This window comes from Gadus morhua, chromosome 18, assembly GCF_902167405.1.
Source record: "Gadus morhua chromosome 18, gadMor3.0, whole genome shotgun sequence".
NCBI lineage: Eukaryota > Metazoa > Chordata > Actinopteri > Gadiformes > Gadidae > Gadus > Gadus morhua.
Genome location: NC_044065.1, coordinates 2,867,542 through 2,887,602, shown reverse-complemented (window position 1 = coordinate 2,887,602; position 20,061 = coordinate 2,867,542). Strand labels below are relative to the sequence as shown.

The following is a 20,061-nucleotide window of genomic DNA, read 5'->3' as shown; positions in this document are numbered from 1 at the left end:
TCTCGCTCGGCAGCCATTGTTTCCATGTGTCTTACCTATAAGAAAACCCGGCTGTGCGTTAAGGGTCTGGCGCGGCTGATCCATAACCTATTCCCTCTACTGGTCGCTGTCCAAGGATCACCGCCAGATAGCCACACCAAAAAAAACAGAGAGGATAAGATATTACTTGACCTTTGAGCTTCACTGAATATTGTATTGAACCGATATAACGGCTGAGAATATGCGTCTGTGGCATTGGTAAACGTTTTGGCTCTCCTTTGCCTTTGCATTGGATTGGATGATAGGGGTTATAAAGCAAACATGCCTGGGTCATTATTCCTATTTATAGATGCAAATTAAGTTGTTGACTAATGTAGGATAATTTGAGAGCTCATGACTTTTCACCATGTCTCTGGTAGGGATGGGCTTGAATGGACATTTGACTGTATTATCCTCTCGGACATAAGAGAAAATACCCATCTTGCTGGGGACAACATGATGCATCTTTATCCCAAAGGCGTGTTGTATGTTCACCTTCTGTACCCTGCCGGCCAAATGTCCACAAGTGAAAGACATGATAGAAAGCTATTCTTTCTCGCTCTGAGGGTTTCTAGCCGGCATCTACCTCAGTTTGCAGAGCCTGCTGCTGTCTGACATCTGGTGCGTCTTGACAGGGACTTGTGCTGTAATGATATGTTTCAACAAAGCCTGTTAATCTCTTTAATGGCTGTTGGGTCTCATGGAGAACGCGTATTTCCCCCCTCTTGTCACCAAACAGTTTAAATGGAGAAGGACATTGTCTGTCTGGGTTGTGGTAAAAAACAAAATAATAATCATAATTCTGGGTTATGATATACAGCTGTACATGTTTTGAAATGTGTTCATGTAAATAAATACCTTCATGGTATTTCATGGAAAGCTTACAGTTTTGTTTTTTTGTTGCCCCCTCTGGTTTTTTTGCATGCATGTTAATGCAGTGAAAACACATTTATCAGAATAATAGGCCTGAACACACTCAGATTTAGGTTGCGGTTCTTATGGTTTTTCATATGAGGGTGGAGATGACTGACTGTCTGAGCCTTTTCTATTCTGGTGCTTTAGTTGTCAGCTCTGCACAGATAAAAGGCGATCATCCTCAGAGCTTTTTCTCATCCCATCAATAACATGCACTGGTTCTGGCTGTTCTCTTCCCTCCGTTCTCTGCTCCTCACAACACATCTGCAACTGAGCAAGCGTACAATTTTACTCTATGATGTCAGTTGTGTGTGTGTGTGTGTGTGTGTGTGTGTGTGTGTGTGTGTGTGTGTGTGTGTGTGTGTGTGTGTGTGTGTGTGTGTGTGTGTGTGTGTGTGTGTGTGTGTGTGTGTGTGTGTGTGTGTGTGGACGGACTGTGCGTGCATGGACAGTGCACTGACTCTTTTCTTTGCTTATCTCGCTGCCCACAGGGCAATGACAAGACCTTTTTTTTCCCTCCACAGCCCAGCTGAAAAACACATTCTCCCAATAACTCACCAAACCAAAGAACCAAAACATTAACAGTTTGCGACATGAAAATATAGTATTCACATAACAAAAAGAAGACCAAAATCAAATATTCATTTCAAGAAGCGAAAGTAAGAGGCTTCTATCGCGTGTTTTTCATCTCTAAAACTCTTCATCTAGTTACTGCGACCGAGTGAAGGCTGCGAGGCCTGGCGACGTTTCATTCATCCGGCCTTCCTCGGTCAAGCATTAAGCAGCCGCTGTATTAAAAATGGAAGCGATTAAGAGGGTTTTCAGGGCCACAGCGGGGTGGCCCTCTGCCGCCGCAGATACGGGAATGTCTGTTTTTGAATGTGTCAAGACAGTTGCTGTCCGCATGCATCAGCCCGCCATGCCAAACTGCCTGAATGTTATCGCCGCCGAAAATGTGAGGCTCTCTCCCGCCGAGGACGTAAAGGTGTCGTGTTTTTTGGAGGGGGTTGTTTTGATTCATTTCCACCAAAGCGCTCAGGCAAATGGCTTCCCCTTTTATGCCAATTTAATCAGGAGAAGACGGAGGGAATCAGAAGAGCTCTCGCCTCGTGTCTCTGTCGCGGTATGGAGTGGATGTACACGTGTGTGCTGGGGCATGCTGCTTAAGTTCAATGTAGAGCCCCGTACAGCAATCATCTATGTTTTATAGAGTGGATGTAAGCTGTAGTGAAGTTGTGTTTTGTTCAGAACTCCCATCTGGACCGGTTTCTTAATCCTAAAATAACAATACAGTCAAAGCGGCTTTAAAAAATGGATGAAAGCTGTGACGGTATCCTATTGACCTTTGTAGTTTGAAGCACATAGATTCTGGAGATGTATTTATGGAAGGCTCCTGTCGCAAGAGGCACCTCAACCTAGTGATAGTGATGCGACCGTTTAGAGTGACATTTGATTTGATTTGGATGGGATGCACTTACTTGTTTGTCCCCAAGGGGAGAACTGGGTGGGTCACCCGAGCACACGATAACGCTACACCACACACCAAAGTAATCAGGTAAAACAATGTGATGCACAGAGTAAGAAGTGTCACCATAACAGGGATAACAAAACCTACAAGAATATAACAGTGGAAGGCACAAATTGCTTCCTAAAAGCGTTGAGGTATTAAGAGAGGGTCACTAAAAGCCCTTGTCAGATTCCTAAATACCCTACGCAATGGGGGACCGTCCTGTTCCAGCACAGTATTTCCTTTCTAATGATAACATAATTATGGCAGGAGTAGTGAGTGCTTTGCGGCTTTTCCTCTTGTCTTTCCTGTTTTGTGTGAACCCACAAAAGGAAGGCAGGAAAGCTCCCGTGATCCGGCGTTCCGCTCTGTCAACCTTTCAGCTGCTGGTTGTTGACATTCATTGAGTTCCGATGGAGGCGTCTTCACTTTGTTATTCACCTTCTAAGCCTCCAGGCTAGATCTTGGCTTTTGTATTGTGTCCGCTGGCCTTTTCCAGCGCCGTCACTGCCCTCAGACGCTTGGATGTTATGTTCTTGTGTTTGTATCACGAAACCGCATTGTTAAGCTTTCTTTAGCTCCAATGTGGCGGCAGCTAAGAACTAAATAATGCCCATGTTTGCAGACCTGGGTCACTACTTGCCCATCTGTCTTAGCATGAAAGATGGAGTTGAAGGGTTCTTCAAATGGCGAAACGAGGAGCACAAACAAAAGATCTGGCTCGTCGTCAAAGGGCCTTTGTTCCCCTTGTTTTTCCTTTTCCCTTTTTACAGTTGCGACCGTTCTCTTGTACATGTGTTCATGCGTTCGTTCAGCGGTGCTTTTCTGCCAAGAGGATGTGTACAATGGATCGGGGGGGTGGGAGGGGAACTTGAATCTGATTGGTCGGAGAACGCGTCCTGTCAAACATCCCCCTGTTGTATCCGTCGATGCATATTTCAGGCAGAGTTGGTTCCAAGGTCTCCAGGATTACTGTCACTGGGGCTGCACTCTGTTGAATCGCAGCAGATGGTGGCAACCCGGTCGCATCAACAGATCCCTCTTTTTAAGATAAAATATAGTGAAAGCATGCTGGCATGTACAACAGTTTTGCTGCCTTCCTTGCATCGCTCTTTATTGTCGTTCAGGATGAATGCTTCTTATCCTGGAATAAAAAAATTATTAAGTTAAGCGTTTGCAAGTGTGACCAGGGCATGATTTTTCTTTGAATCGTGACGCTATTTGTTCTGATCAAAACATTATGATTGGACGCCCAGAATGATCAAATGAGCATTTCTCGCTGATGTTTAGGGTATAAATCCCATATTTGTGGTTGCACAAGAAAATGAAATATTTTTAATGGAAATGTTTATTGTGGATCAGCCTCTCCCCCCCCCCCCCCCCCCCCCCCCCCAATGCGGTCAGTCATTGTGACAATACCACCGCAAACTGCACCAACGGCTTTTCTGTCTCCATTAACTGATGGGGCTGCTGTGGCATCGGTTTGTATATTATTTTTGCATTGCGGCAAATAATAAAATGCCTCATAACTCCAGTTACGGTGTACACATTGACTCAGAATCTCGGAGGTGTGTTGCTACTGGCAGTACACAGCAATCTCCCCCATGTCTCTCCAAAAGTATCCTCCTTGTGTGGTGGTGACAGACACTGCGTGAGGCACTGCACCTAGTGAATCTGCCACTCTTTCCAACAGACTCCATTAGCCAATTAGGCAGCTGTGTCGGCCGGCCCCAGCTGTTGACTGCAGGCGATTATCAAGAGTATTCATCTTGGCTGAGAGCTCCGTCTCCGAGCCGAAGACAACAGCTATGGACCCACCCCCCCCCCCCCCCCCCCCCCCCACCCATTCAGACTATTTACTAGTGTCGTCGTGCAAGCAACGACCTCTGATCCCAGTCCCCAACCAACCCCCACCCCCCCCAACACCAACTCCCTTAAGCCCCTGGCGCTTCTATATTTACAGTGACACGGCATACTTTCAGCCCTTCTACTGGCCCGGTTTGTGTGTGTCAATGCGTGTCCCTTTTTGGCAGCATTCTCTCTCCCTCATTCACCCAACATAAAAAAGAGGCCGTAAACATCTGTTGCCACCATCAGCAGATTACAGAGAGCCTTGCTATTCGCCGTCAAAAAGCTCTGCATGTGAAGGACCAAAAAAAAAGAGCGAGCTACACCTACATGCCCTGTGTGATACGCGTCGCCACCATGTCACCTCATAAATGGTTTACATATTCGACGCTGCGGCTGCCAGGTTTTTTTTATTTTATGGGTTCTGTTAAGAGGAGTTGCCGATGAAACGCCAGTGGACTCTGACATCTGTGTAGCTCCAGTGTTCTCCCCATGTTCGCTGCTTTGTTAAGAGGGCCAAGACGGGCCCCTGCGACGTTACGGGGCTGTGTGTTGACTTCGTTACGGTCCGCAGACACGTCTCTGTCCGTCCGCAGCACAGGGAGCACATTGTTGTGCACAGCCTCTTCAAACTCCCTTTTTTGTGCCGAGCGTCGGGGTGTGACAATGGGTGTAGGAGTTGGGGGAGAAATCATCTTATGAACACTCGCATTGTCTCCAGCTCTGGAATAAGCTTGTGCCGAGTTGTGAGCCAAGTCTGTGTTCAGTGCTTCCCTCTGGTACTGACTGCTGAGTGAGATGATAAGGAGGAGAAGAGAGCTGCACATTGTAATGCCACGTAGAATTAGGGACTACACGTTTCAAATAATTAGCGGTAAGTCTTTGAAAATTGACTTGTTTTGTTTGTCGTGAACTCAAGTCTGCTGTCGAATGTGGGCCTCAGTAATGGTTCTGCTGTTATTGTGCCATGGCCTAATTATTTGATATTTGCAAAGGCAAACGGAGAAAGATGTGGTGTTTAATATCATCAAGCTTTATTGATGGTAAACAAGCCCACCACATTTTGTTTTTGAGAAAATGTGGTTAATCATAATATTAGCAAGAAGCCCATTGTTATATCGAGTGTTCACTCCAGAGACACACCTGCACTATTTTACTTTCTAAACCCATTCCTGAAGTGTTCAAATTCTGAATCTGCCTTTTAATAATTGTAATTTAGAGTTTTCCGTGTGCGGGCTCATTTGTATTTGGCGTTTGAACTAGTGTAGAGCCTAATCCACAGCTCCCAGGCCTGGTGTCCCCGGCTCCAGTGGTGTATCATTCTAGTAGTAGCACAAGTAGTTCATACTGAGAACACAACCAAAGCAACGCATGACCAAAAGTATGTTAAATTAAAGGGGAAATGTTGAACATTCATGGAAGCCACAGCCAACATAGTTTTATAGACCGGAACCTCAACGTTTAAGAACGATCAAACACAGTATTTCGGTGAAATGTTTATTTTCGGTTCGAATACACTCAAGTCTTAGAAAAAATAAATGTCTTATAAAAAAAAAGGGGGGAATCTGGACGGTCGTAATAGCAGCTTTCTTGAGACGAGGTCTGTTTTTAGGGACTGGCCATTGGTCTGAGGCTCAACCTCTCGTCACCATAAAATGTGTTTCATCCAGCGAGTTCATTGTGTTAGCAGTGAGAACAGAGAGGCCCTGTTTCACTCGGTCTAAAAATACCCCGAGCAACCTCTGCCCAAGAAGGCAAGGATAAATAAGACAAATCAGCTTGGATACACATGCACACACGGGCACATTAAAATAAGCTGCTTCGGGCCCGATGTACTTATCAAGAGAATGAGTAGTCAAGCCTAACCAGGCTGATTATGGGGGAGTCGTTTGGAGCACTCTGGACACAGACCCCTTCTGTGAGCAGCAGGTATTCATGTATCCAATGAACTAATGAAAACCCTCTCGGCTGGATTCATTGGCTCGTGCCCCGCGTCTCAAAGGCTTATCAGACATGTAACAATTCGATGCTGATGGCTACATCGTGTCCAGCCCTTGGAGTTGAAAATCTTTTGGATGCTCCCTCCTTCACTCCTCTGGATTCGCCCCCCAGCATGTCTCCCTAAATATGAGATTAAAGAAATGAGCCAAAGTGCCTTGATGGCTGCCCCAAAGAGGAACTAGTGAGTGCCGTGCAGGACTAAGGTGCCTTTTAAGGTCAGGTTCTCCGGGGTCGTCTACAGGGGGCCCGAGTGATGGCTGCAGCTCAATGCCGACTAATTAGTGGCTAATTGGTATCCAGCAAAATGACCAGTGTACCCTATTTGCATGTCCGTGGAATTCATTACATCACCCTCCCTGAAGGAGCACAGCGGGAGAAGACGTGAGGAAGAGCGGGGCCTTGTCTTCATCGTTCGCTCCATCTCGAGTTATTGGCCCAGGTGGGCAGTGGGTGGTTCACTTTATACCTGCCTCTTTTTCATCCAAACACCGCGACAATGCTGTATCCGCTGTCAATTTAATCGACAGAGTACACTGAAAATGTTATTTCCCTACTTCAGGAGTGAGTGAGGATATTATGGGGAACTTGGCCGAATGAGGTGCCACCACTACCCTACTTTTCTGCAACGTTTTACTGGCGTAATGGATGGGATATCCGACGGTGACTAGGCTTGTTATGTAGTGCTTTAAACTCCATCCTTATCCTTTTCTACTCCTTCTCCCTCCCCCCCACGATCCTCCTGCCATGACTGCCGGCTGACTGCAGGAGCATAAACGCTCCATTCACCTCCAGTCGCAACGAATATGATCAGAACCTGTTAAGGGGCCAGACTTGCATTGCAAATCACATTACAGTCGTGACTTATTTGAAAGTAATGGGAAAAGCCACTCGCTAGCACTCAAGACATCCATTTTGAGGGAAGCATCCCTATTTCCCCGGAGTGTGCTTTCCGATAACTCGTGAAAAGTAGATGAAATGGTTTCAAACTGCTTTGGCTGTGCTGCCTGGAACCCCTGTCCAAAAATTGTGTGTGTGTGTGTGTGTGTGTGTGTGTGTGTGTGTGTGTGTGTGTGTGTGTGTGTGTGTGTGTGTGTGTGTGTGTGTGTGTGTGTGTGTGTGTGTGTGTGTGTGTGTGTGTGTGTGTGTGTGGTAAGCATGCAGGTTAATAGCGGCAGAAGGTAGTTTCTGCACATATGGATGTTAAATCGGTTGGCAGCACCCTGCGACAGGGTTGGGAAATTAATCGAACTTTGATCGTGATTTCGATTTCAGCGTCAAACGATCACAAAACTAACAATCGAGTTTTCGATTGTTGTTGTTATTATTATATATATTTATATATTCTTTTTCTCTAAATGTTTTATAGAAAGTGCAGAACAGCTGGATATGTACATTATTATAGATTTCAATATTTTCTATTTTGACAATTTTTGTGTATTTTCTTAAGGCGAAATTTCAAAGCTTTCAGTTACAAAGTGTTTTTTGGGAGAGACGTGCTGAATAAATACATCATGTTTTCAAACTCAAAAATAATTGCTTGAATAATCGTGATGTCAATATTAACCAAAATAATCGTGATTATGATTTTTTTCCATAATTGAGCAGTCGTTGAGCCGGGGACCGAGACACCCTGTGCCGGTTGGGTCTGGCCTTGTTTGCTGCAGTATGCTAAGGCATTCCTAACGGCTCATTTCTCACTTGCACAATGGTTACGGCAGCGGCCTCACTGCGGTGCGAGCCGAGGCAGTAAATCTTGTCCAACTTTCAAGATAGGCAGAAAGCTAGACTGCCTCAACGTAAAGCATTTGTTATTCATTAGTGTCTTGGGACGGGAGGTTTTAGGGAGAACAGATGCAGGCTAAATGCTTGAGCTCTCATTCATTGGGAGACGGCGGATTTGAAGCTTTTGCTAAAGAGATGGGGGATGATCTTGTCACAAGAACTTGTCAGTTCTCGGAGCCCAGAGAAAAGAACATCTGCAAATGAAATACTAGCTTCGGTAAACAAAAGACAATTGGGAGCTTTGGTGAATAATGGAGTTGGGTATGAGTTTTGCAGATTGACAGGTTTTCAGACCACGTTACTTTGAGGTCAGAATACACCAGATTGATCTAGGAGAGATGGTAGAGAGAGGCATTAGAAATAGGGTGTCTCTTCTTATCAGGGCCTTTTGTTCTGGCACCCCCCCCCCCCACCCTCTACATTACTTCCAAGGTTGATCTTTGAGATCCTGATTGGAAATTTAATTTTTAATGCAATTCAATACCCGACACCTAGGCCCAGACAAGAAGATTTAAATTTGAGAAGTGTTTTCAAATCATTAGTCTCAGCATTTTCCCTGTCTTAGCAGATGGAAATTGTGGTACAACCATTTTGAATAGCACTTTAGTGTTTCCCAATGCTCGTCTTTTGCTTTAATATGAAATAACTTCCATCATGATGAGTAATTATAACTTTTAGACATATTTTATTGCACATTATTGTACCGACAGAGGTATCTTTTTGTCTTTATCTGCACTATTCTGTCCATTTGGCTGCTGTAACACATGAATCTACGTTCAGGGGATTAATAAGTCGTTATCTAATTTTGCCTTGGCAACAAAGCCTGAATACAAAAATGGGGGAAATGATGTATGTTTCTGAATCACAAGAACCATACAGGATTAATTTCCCATTGTTTAATATTCTAAAAGCCAGATAATATTATGTCAAATAAACGCAATATTTATAAAAAAAATATTTAAATTGCATTTGTAAATGATTTCAAGATCACCTCCTAATTCTGTCAATTTAAGATTCACTACCGCATTCTGCAGCTTTTCCTCCTACTTAAATTAGATATTTTGCATTTGTTTGATAAGCCTAATTCATACAGTATTATGGAAGCTTTGATTAGACCCCTAACAGATCAAACTTAATAACTCCCTGCATGGCTATTTGGTATTTTCTTTTCTTGCATCATGGTTAGGGTAACCCTTGTAGAATTCAGAAGCAAGCGCAGAAAAACCATGAAACAAGCTATATTTGAAGGTGTTGACCAAATGGTTCTGCTTATTGATGTGGGATGTTTATTAAGAAAACAGTCTGCAAGTAGGTTGAACACATAATTGAGTATTCCTTGTTTAACTTAATTATTAAGCGAGTAATAACTTCCTAAACCCACGGAAATTCAATTCAAATGATGCTCTGTGGGTTGCATTTAATTTACCCTCATTAACAACATAATTAACAATAGGCAATCCGTTTCAGAGGATCCACAATAAACTTGTATTTCAATCGTCTTTTGACACTTGTATCTAAAGTGACTTCCAGGTGAGACTTATTATAATTATAATCAGAGCATACATTCAATATTGCAGCAACCACAACAACTATACGTGCTGCAGAATTGCCTAGAAACGACTGAACTGAGTGGAGGGTACCTCCAGGGATCCAAACATGTGTTGGTAACTAGATTCTTGAACTATGGTAAGGGACTTTTCCTGTAATTCTCTTTTTTCGGATTGGATGCCAGCGTGTTTTTCATGTAAAGATAACACTACACCGCACCCATTCCACAGGCCTAATTACAAGCTACCGTGCTGTTTCAGGGTCATTGTTTTTCACATGATTATACCCAGCACCGTATTGAATGCAGCACAGGAGTCAGATCATCTCTGGATGACAATGGTGGATGGAACCGTCCCCTCCACCAAGAAACAGCCCGCATATTCTTGATTGCATGACAATTAGGAGAATTATATCGCCACTAAACACCGACGGGACCAGGATTCGTAAACCACCACTGCTTGTCCTTGCCCATGCGACCGAGTCTGGTGACTCTAGTTTCCGCTGTCGTGTCAAAAGAAGCCTCACTCTGTTCGGCTTTTATCTTGGATCTAACCCTATTTCCCTGTGGTTGCCTTCGTAGAAAAAAGGACGAGCTGCCAACGGTGGAGAGGGATCTGGACTATGGTTCTGCTCAGTGGAATGTAGCGCCTTGCTGCCCTCAAAGCACGATTCAGAGACCTGCTGACCGGCACCTCATGGTGAGTCATCTCTCAGGTTTCTCTAGCGGGGCCGTTCTCAATGCTCCCTTTTTAAAGGTAAATCTTAACACAGTGCTCAAGTGTAGCAGTGTGCCAGGGAGCTGGGTTGTGGTTCTGCCCATCAAGTGTTGATTGACAGTGGTTTCTCGACGGACTACTGCTACATTGACAACTATTCAATTTTTGTCCCCTGGATCTCGTTAAGAATTCTTGCATTCTTAAATTCCCTTTTTTTCCATGTTAAGCTTCACCTGTGGCAGAAGAGAAAAATCTAAGACGCAAACCATAAAACCGAAAAGAAATAATAAATATATTTTTTAATGACCTTAGCTGGAAGGGTTTCCTGTTGGAAGGATTGTATGCTGCATAATAGATGGGGTTTACCGAGCTAAGCTCCATCACCGATGAGGTGTTGCACTGCTCAGTCCTCAGTGTGATTTCTATTTTTCTAACCAAGATGAAGGTGAAGTTTTCATCAAAGCCGTGAGTCGAGAATGGTCTTATTTCGGCTGATCGATGTGTCGACTTGGGGGCCACATGTAATTATTCTCCGACTGGCCAGCCATGAAATTGTTGTTTGCCTTCGAAATGGATACAAAGCCGATTTTCTGGAGAAGTTTTTCGGGGACACAGCCTGAACCTCCTTCTGGGAGACGAGAACGAGGACGAGGACGGGGACAGAGGACAGCAGTGCTGCAGCGCCTAATGAATGTTACTATGGCAGCAGCAGCAGCCAGTAAGATAATTGCCTTGGTTTGGTAAATAAGACAGTAGTTCAAAGGAGACCCCTATGAGAAATTGAATGGGCTGTGAAAACACTAAATATACATTGCCGGTATTGTTATTGTTTTGTGCAAAGCAGATGATACTTGTTCTGTTGGCCGGCTAAAGCGGTGCGGGGTGTGAAGTGGCATGGCAGTATGCAGAGTGACAGTTGCCGTCTTCCCATGTATGCAAATGAGGGGGACTGGAGCACAGCAAATGAACTGCAGGCGCGGTCCGGTTAAAACCGTTCTCCCCTCTCAGAGAGGCTAACCGCGGAGAACGCCGCTCTCAGTTCTTGGCAGAAGGCAGCGATGCTAATGCTTTGTGTGACTAAAATGCCTTCTGACCGTTTGACACTGGCTCCTCTCGCGCCGTGAATCGCCGAGACCCATAGCTGGCAGTGCACAAAGGAGCCGCGCACAGTGAGCCATGTGTAGGGGGAGCCTACATTACAGCCCAAACCATAAACCGACATACAATGCATTCCTCCCATTTCCAAAGGTCATGAAAGGACTTTCAGAGTGGTCTATTCTGTGTCGATATTGACAAAGACCCTATATTCTCCGTACATTGTATGTCTTGAGAAAACCCCCCCCCCCTGATTTGGTCTTTTTGTGCAGCATTCAACCCCTTGGATGGCCACAACCTTCTGGTTGTCCGTCGACACGTTCCACCTCCTGAGTTACTGCCCAACCCGTCACGCCCCATATGGCTTTGAATAAATACATTGTACCACATAATATACGGATACTGTATACAGACCTCTGGCAGAAGGCAAGGGCCAGGAGAAGACGGACTGATCCCTGGTTGCCTTTGATCCGTATTGCTGGCTCTTGCAGTCTGTTGTTGCTCTGGCGTGATTCCTGCTCTAGCAGGGAGTGCGACTAGGAGGTAGATCCGAAGCGGCAGACTCACTCAGTGTCAATGTCACGTCATTGACACTAGCATTAGCTCTCTTTGTGATGTGCAATGGACTTCTGCAGAGCCTTGACGCTGGCGGGGCTGTGTAACCCAATACTTTTTTATTTCCGTAAGCATCCCCCACAAACAGTATTTAACGGGGTGGATGTTTTACAGTTTCACGGTAATCTCCCCCGTTTTTAGCTACGTGCGAAGGAAGACCATGTAATGAAGCATCATCAAGCCTAAGATGTCATTGAGGTTGATTATTGGTGTTGGGTCGGTGAAGGGGATCTGAGGAGAACGGTTGTTCCCCGGAGGGGGGTGAGGGCTGAAGGGGTTGTTAACTCTAGTCCACAAATACCAGGGATTTCCCCAAGCGCCAGCTGCACATCTGAATGGCTGACGGACTACCCACCACTATTGGGTGCTGCTGTCTTGGTTCTTATTCATATTTACTCGAGATTTAGGTAAATAAATAAAGCCTTTTGATGATACACACATTGTATATGTATAGTTTCACATAACAGGGCTTTGGATAGGCTAGTGTGAAAACCTGATCTTATTTTTTACCTTATTTATTTTAAAAATGGGCAAGCAGTGAACAAGGCGATTTTGTTATTATGTTCTGAATGAGATGTTAGTTTCTGGACTAGATCAGCGGTGAAGATTGAGTTACAAGCCTTCAGGTCCATTCCTATGAATGTTACCTGGCAGTGGTATCAGTTGACAGGTTTTAGAGTTGGAAATAGTGTAACTCTCCATGGGTCTTGGAAGATTAGCCGTGCTTGTTCTCGTCTTCCAAAACTCTTTCTTTCTCGTTTAGCTTTGTCAAACTGCTATTTGTTGTAGCCTTATACACAGCCCTAAAGTCTGCGCTGACAGTTTTGATGGATCAGATTTGGCGAGGTAAAGTAACGAAGAGGGAGTGGACCTGCTTACTCTCCTGTTTGTTTGTGGTTCAGATCCATCTTGCTGCCTCCGCCGTTCAGCTGTTGATGTGACTTAGTTCCTGCGGTAGCAGATGGTGCAGATAGGAGGTAAATCTGCACCTCCAGGCTCTGTCGTTCCCAATGTCAACCCGCTAAAGCTGGCATTGGCTTTCTCATGATGCACCGTGCATCCCTGGGGGGCTCGTAATACTACCGGGGCGGCGGTCTTTGTTCTAAATCCCGAAAGGCTCAACGCTGTCACTCACGTGAATTCTTTAAAATGTACATCGTCATTTCCAATTGATCCGATGTATGGAGGTGACATTAAGTGAAGGCAGTGTTTTGGGTGAACGCCGCCTGCTGTCCGTTTATGTTGAATTGGTTCCTTATGGCTCCTAAACAGCACTGAGCGGGCCCTTCATAGGACATCATGGGCCCCAAGCTTCGCGCTCACACTAAGTGCAAAACCGACTGGTCAACTCTGGCATCCTGTGACAACCGATGAGAATTCAATACATTTACATTTAGATTTAGTGCTTACATTTAGGAGAAGCTTTTATCCAAAGCATCTTACAATTGTTTACACACGTATACAGAAGAGCCAAGCAGGCAAGTATTACACACATTTATATATATATACACGCATCAACAATTCAAAGTTATAGTACAATCACATTTTTACAACCAATTGGATGATTGATCTATTAAAGGTTCCGACGACTTCTCGACGCCTCTAAAAATAAGGATACAATTGACCCAGATTATTGTCGAGAGGGTTGTAAAACCGTTCAAAGCAATTTGTCCACAATTCTTTAGCCTGACAGCTCATTTATTTATTCAACACTGAAGACTTCAAGCCTTGTAGTCGTGGATGTCCCTGCTTATTCACAAGTTTAAAAATGTAGTGTAGCCTTTTACTCTATCAACACCTCACCATATGGAATAGTGTTACCTACTGCTTTTTTCTTCTGTTTAAATAGGCCAAGTTTAATTGAATGAATGTCACCTCATTATTAATCCCTATTAATTATTTACAAATTCTCCACCCTCATTGCGTTTCATTTTGGCTTACTGAAACGATTGATACAGCGTGGTATTGCATCACATTCTGGCTTTGCTGAAACATTTGATACATCTTTTTATCGAATCAACCGGATTAATTCAATCCCATGACTGGAACACTAGAATGACAAGTTATTTATTACTTTGGGTGCTTTTATTTTTGGTTTTTCCCGCCAATGCCTGCCAGAACAAGCATTGTGTCATCAAAAAGAGATACCAACGACTAGTGTTTTGAAAGTTGATTATTTGGGATTGTTTTGCAGAGACTGGATGAGTACACCTCAGTCATTGAGGCCATCATGAACTCGTCCATATACCAGATTATTATTAGAGAGGCAAATGGATAGTGTTACCGTTCTGTCTGACAATAATTGGTCAAATCAACCCACCCGTGTTCCCAAGCATGCCATGCAAATCTACAACTGGATGGCTCATGGGGAATAAAACAACATTGTGTTTGTATAAAAGTAAATGTCCAGATACTGTGGCTGGACTGAGGCTGTACATAAACACATTCCCTGGAGCTGAATCAAAATTCAGCTGAATGTGCGATTAATGGTTTAACAGATGACCTGCATGTTTAACCTTAAACAACAACTGTTGCAATAGCTGTGGTGGAGTCAGTTTTATGTGGTTTGATTAAAATAGAACTTGATAACAACCACACTTCTCAGTTTATGTATTTTGATCGGAAACCCTTGCATTGAAAAAAGGCTTAATTTCCTTTCCATGTCACTGTTTATTTGAGTCCACGTTGAGATGGTATTCGTTTCTTTGGCGAAATGTATCTGGTTTTATTTTGTTCTCAAATAGTTGCTATTCTAAGTGGTAGTTTCAGAACCCAATGTGTTTTTAAGGGATCCTTCACAACTGCCATCCAAAAAAACATTTCCTTCAATGTATTCCCTTGAAAAATGACATGCCCATTATAACTTAAGCAAACGCTTTGGAAAACCAGTGTTAATATGCAACACGAGGTATTACATTTCCAATGCTTGCAGTGGTGTTCCTGTACCTCTTCCTGTTGTCAGAACAGCCACAGCGGCAGGGAGCAAGGCAGCTCTGCTGTGAGGTGTAATATGTAACACGGAGACACTGGTAAGCTGGAGAAAGGCCTGCTCATGTTACTCACCTACTAATGAGCAGGACTGAGGGAGCAAGCGTCCAACTGGCGCTGTTAACAGTCTTTTTCATCTGTCACATTTCAAGCACACAGTGTTTTTTTTGTTTTTTTTTACCTCTCCCCGATTGCATGCATGGTTCCCCTAAAAGCCCGCCTAATTGTAACGCAGGCCATTAAAACGGTAGAGGCTGGGTTGAATGCTGGACGTGTTGCTTAGTTTTTGGACTCTGTGGCATGAGATGGAAGGCAGCTGCCCTGGCTTTGCGCTGTGATTTGCTCACTGAGGAGGAATCAAACATTCAGCAGATTCAACAGACTTGGGGCTGTTAATTTTATACATGATCACTTACAGGGACACAGATGACAGATTATTATTATTTTTTTAAATGTGAGAGTGTAATGGTATGTTTAAGTCTGCTTATTAATCGAGACTGGGCAGTGGCTTCACCCTAACGCTTTGACGAACAACATTAAAAGGTCTCTTCCTTGATCTGAAAGATGCAGCGTTCTTAGAAGTCAATTGTCCGTCGACCATCATTGTAGCATAGATGTTGTTTTGAACTACAGCCGCAGTGGACCGGCCTTAAGACCTTTTGAATGCTTGTCTTTATCCCTCACAGAGAAGGCAGGCTCCAATAGACATTAAGGTCACAGAGTCTGTTCTAATGCGCAAATAAGAAGCATGAATAAAATGTGTTGCGAATCTGCATTCAAGTAGAGTCTGGACTGAGCCAGACCCCCATTATAATCACATTTTCAACACTTTCCCCTTGACGCTCTTTGCATATTAATAGTATGGGCAGACAATGAAAAATTGTTTTGCAGTCTGGGAACTTTCAGTGTCAGAATTGGACAAAAAACGTTTCCGAAACCAGGTCAGGTCTACACTCGTATAATTTAGTACCTACAATATATAATATATTTAATAAAATGTATTATTGAGCAGCTTATTGAATTACTTCCATCTTTTCGAACCGTACTTGACTTGAGCTGGGGTACATAATTTTCTGAAAGTCGACGCAAGCCCGAATCTTCATTTGGTTATGAAAGACCCTACAACACATTAAGGTTGAATAAACTCTGTGAAATGCTTTGCATCTTAAAAAGTCCTTGGTATAGATGGGCCACGTAAAGGTGAATATTCTGCCAGAGACGGAGCTAATCAGAGCCATCTGTGTATTGTTGGGGGCTTTGAGGGAATTCTTTAAACCAAGATCCCACTGGGAGCATGTATGCACAGGTTTGTTCAGACCCACTCCTCCCCTCTTATCTCTGCCAGCCATCATTGACAGCTGGGTCCAGCCCCCATCTTCCTCCCCTATCCCCCAGAATCCATTAAATGGATTCAAAACAAAAAGATGGCAGCCGGCACGGATGCTCCAGCCAATGGATAACCGGATATGTGGAGTGTCGTTTGTCAGCCTTTTTAGAGCGCTGCTTGGATATTTGTGTGGACGATTCTGACCTAATTTCAGGTAAATGTGTTTTGCTCTCGAATAAGTAGGCCTTTCGGCCATACCCATCGAGAGTATATATAAAGTATGTATGAAGCACATAAACGTTTTTGGTCCTGCATGATGATAATGATATAATGATAACAAGGCATAGAAATACATCTGTTGAAATAAAATGCTTTCTTTTTATGTTGTTTTTTTTCCCAGATAATAGTACAATATTATATGGTCAAATCATGTGTAACTTACATAAAATATAGTTATTATAAGCTTATATCATGGCAATGATTATGAAACTGGCATCAAACAATGACAGTGCCACTTGTGATGTCACTAAAATGGCAATATTTCTTTATTTTCAAACGGCTTGTAATGGCGATTTACACTCACACCTGTCGGCATAATATCACCCCTTTAATCCAATACGTTGCCCCTCATTTAAAAAAGAATAATGCAGTAGATCCCATTGAACAGTCTGCCTAGCCTTCACTTATATAACTTCTGTCCCACTGTCGATTTTTGACAGTGTGTGTCAGGCTTACACAAACCGTCTGAAGAGGGCAACAGAACCCAGCGTTGTATTTTTTCATCTGCTGTTCCGGGCCTGGCACGACCCGCCCCTGGTGGCTTACGTAAGCCCATCCATAGACTGGCTCTCTTATGTCCGGCTCTGACCTTTGGGAATGGTTCAAGGGACTACAGGTATTTCCCTCCTCTGGCGGAGGCTCTGCTTTCCCTGGCTGGGCAAAGGGATGCGGCTACTGGCTGTCAATCTTAATCATTGCGTCTGACTGCCTCTTTATCTCAACAAGCAGCTGTTTCACTGCATTACTGACGGAGGAATATCATACAGGGATGAATGTATTAGGTGTGTCTGTCCGTCTGTCTGAGTGTCTGTTTGTCTGTCTGTGTCTGTGTGTGTGTGTCTGTTTCTTGGAATCTCGGTGTGTGTCTTGGATTCTGGATTTATTCGCACAGATTTGCGTGTTCTATCGGAATCAGTGCTAGGGGCTTAGGGCTAATCACAAATGTCTTATAATTACATCACATGAAAACATTGCATGAAAAGAAAGTAATTTCATTCCGTGTACCACACAATTGATTAGGATCCTAATTTAAGCCATTTTATGACGCAGTTGACGGGGCGCATTTCAATTGAACGAAACCGTTTGTAAGATTGAGCAATCTTGGCTCTTATTCTTTTACTTTCATCTTGTGTTCGATTTGAAGTAAACAACTGTCGGCCGTGATATTGACACATGAGGAAAGGGAGGCTAGATTGTAACAGACATTTATTGATATACGGCAATAGTTCTGGCTATCAGATGGCCATCTAAGGTCGCTAGCTTAACACCTTGGATTGGATGTATTTCAGTCAGGCTCTTCACTGACAGCATTCATCCAGCATGCTATGCTAAAAGAGCAGGTTTACAGGCTAGATGTTTTTATCCTGTTTTCCCCCCCATATTTACGCTTAATACGATTGGGTTCATCATCACACCACGTTGCCAGGATTACCACTCTTGCGAGCTGCATTAGCTTTCCTGAGGAGTAAATGGATGAAATATGTCAACACATCCCACTCTCCAGTCTCTTGATCCTGTTGAAAATGGCAGCCGATCATACTCGAAAGAGGGCCTTATTGGCGAATTGTCTGTTACTCAAATGTATGATTGTTGGAGTGTGTTGCATGTTATGTATGCACAAGGAGCTGACATCCTCAGGTATTCTATGACCTGGAGGACAGGTCTTGGTGTTGGCTCCCAAAATGCCTGAAAGCAAGGTGAGGAAACAATGAAAACAGAAGGAAAGGAAAATAAACGATTAATTAACTTGCAGTCACCTTGTCACCCGCATTAACAATTTAATATTAGTTATTATTTCCACATGAAAAATGTAAATCCTAGGCCTATATTTACTGGATTTATTCAGATTTTAGCAAAAGTTCTGGGTGAGCGTATATATGATGGTGGCGGTGTAAATAATGCAACAAGGCTGGACAAATGTATTCGACATTCACTATCCTCATGCCTCACACAACGTGACCTACCTTTAACAAAATCCCGCTCCCGGCCATGTTGGCATAATGCATGACGTTATTTCCCCAGATGTTGTCGGAATAGGAAACCCAACTATTGTAAACAATCGCCTCTGACATTGGATCTGTTTTTCTCCGTCTTTGACGCGCACCAGGTGGTCGAGGTGTGGGCAGAAACTCATTTGGTCCGCACCAAAAGTCATTACATTTGCCCTTCTGACTTATTGTCACCATTTGTGATCTTTAAGTAGTTTCTATTTCCAGCTGCTTTGTTGGACTCGGGTTTCTCATTGATCTGAGAATTTTTTTGGTTCCTGCGGTTTTAAATCTATGCCCCCTGAATCTTTGATGGCCCCGTTCCCGCCAGCCTTTTGGTTCTTGCCGGAAAGTTGGAGAAGCAGCCCCCTGAGACGTTCTTTCGAAAGTCTCCCCGTATTTTAACACCTCCACTGAGTAACTGTTGACAAGGAGGTAGCACGTTTGGTGTGGTGTTCTCACTAAATCGCAAGCTGTATCTTTATAGTTATATTGAAACTGATTTTTCAATGTTGGCACACTTTCACGATAACTTTATACATGATCATATGAACATAATTCTTTCCCACCTAAATGTTTTGATTATTAGTTTAAAGCAAGCCGCATTTGCTACGCTCTACCGATTTGTAATGAAAACCAGAAACCTTTTGGCTCTGAAGAGCCCACGGTGAGTCTATAGACCTGTCAGTCGCGCTCAATATGCATTACCCCCAAGCAGGAGAGCCCATCGCTATTTCAGACTCTTATATCCAGAGACGTAAAATCACTACAAGCTCCGTACAGGCCGCAGACATGTTGCCGGGCACGATAGACAAATGAGTCTAACTGGGCAGTACTTGTGGACATAAAATGAAAGCTTGCAGGGGTTAATTTGACAGGAGTTTGGCCAAAGGGTTGTGCTCTACAAAGTCGCCCAGTTAAGGCAGCCGGATAGGGTCTGGCTGGAGGTGTCGGGGGGCCAAACCTCGCCCTGACAGAGTATGGCGGCTGAACCATGAGGGATATGTGTGGACTTTCATTCAGGCACCCAGACAGTGGCCCCTTGAATGAATGGCAGCTGGGCCCATCCAAGATGGAAGGATTACCAGAAACAGATTTTTTTTTTCCTCCAACCACTGAAAGATTTTCATCCATTCACCCTCAATTATAGCCCTTGGAATTGAACCCGAGAACAAACCTTTGCCTGTTTCATTCTCTACTCTCTACAATAGAAATGAGGGCCCCAAACCGTGCTAAAGATCTTCCCAAAAGGAGGGGAGATGATGCCTCTGAATCCCCATCTATTACGTTTTAAGGTTTTAATTGAAACCCCTGGCTGGGCTCAGAGTCATCGGCAGCTTTTTAACTGCCTCAATCTCAATGCAAATTTGCTCGCACCAAGGTTGATTACCTGCCACTAATAGCATTCTGCACAATGACCTTGTCTTGCCATGT

At 43.8% G+C, this 20,061-nt stretch overlaps 1 protein-coding gene across 1 annotated transcript in view; it reads left to right on the top strand.

Annotated features, from left to right (window-relative positions):
- Nucleotides 1-20,061, top strand: part of tanc2b (tetratricopeptide repeat, ankyrin repeat and coiled-coil containing 2b) — a gene marked incomplete in the record, with an annotated part of 130,887 nt that overhangs the window by 547 nt on the left and 110,279 nt on the right. The window contains 1 exon segment of the mRNA XM_030339719.1: nucleotides 10,200-10,317.